The sequence below is a fragment of the Rhincodon typus genome, chromosome 10, assembly GCF_021869965.1.
Source record: "Rhincodon typus isolate 14 chromosome 10, sRhiTyp1.1, whole genome shotgun sequence".
Classification (NCBI taxonomy): domain Eukaryota; kingdom Metazoa; phylum Chordata; class Chondrichthyes; order Orectolobiformes; family Rhincodontidae; genus Rhincodon; species Rhincodon typus.
The window spans coordinates 961,087-961,629 of NC_063341.1; positions in this window are offsets into that span (position 1 = coordinate 961,087).

A 543-nucleotide genomic window follows, 5' to 3' on the forward strand; every position below is an offset into this window, starting at 1 on the left:
CCAGGCTGTAGACTTCCATACGGGCCGCACTTGTGTACTGTAAACAAAATGGGTTTCAGGGTGTGGCAGGAGGAGAACGTCAACTGCTTTCGTACAGTGGGAGCACAGAGAATGAACGCTTTACTGGAACTGAGGGTGGTCCAGCTGGGAGACACACGCTTGTCATGTTTCACTCTGCAAATAAATGTAACTGTCAGAAACATTCATTTAACTGCACTCCTCTCCTGAAGGTGCTGACCCTAATTGGGGGGGGAGGGCACAGTGCTGTATCAATTCTGTAACATCTGAAGATTACTTTCAGAGTGGTCCCATGTCCATTTGTTCATGCACTCCCTTCAAAACAGCAAGGTTCAATGCATCTTCCATCAGTGATCTCAAACCTTCCAGTCATGTGTCAGTTGCTCTGTTCAGAACCCACTATCTTATCTCACTCCTCACCTATGCTGGCTGTCACTTTTGTTTGATAAGCTCCCATCAGGTGGATGGTTCACCGCATTGAAGGTTCTACGTAAATGTAAGTTGTTGTTGCCCCAATCGGCCCTG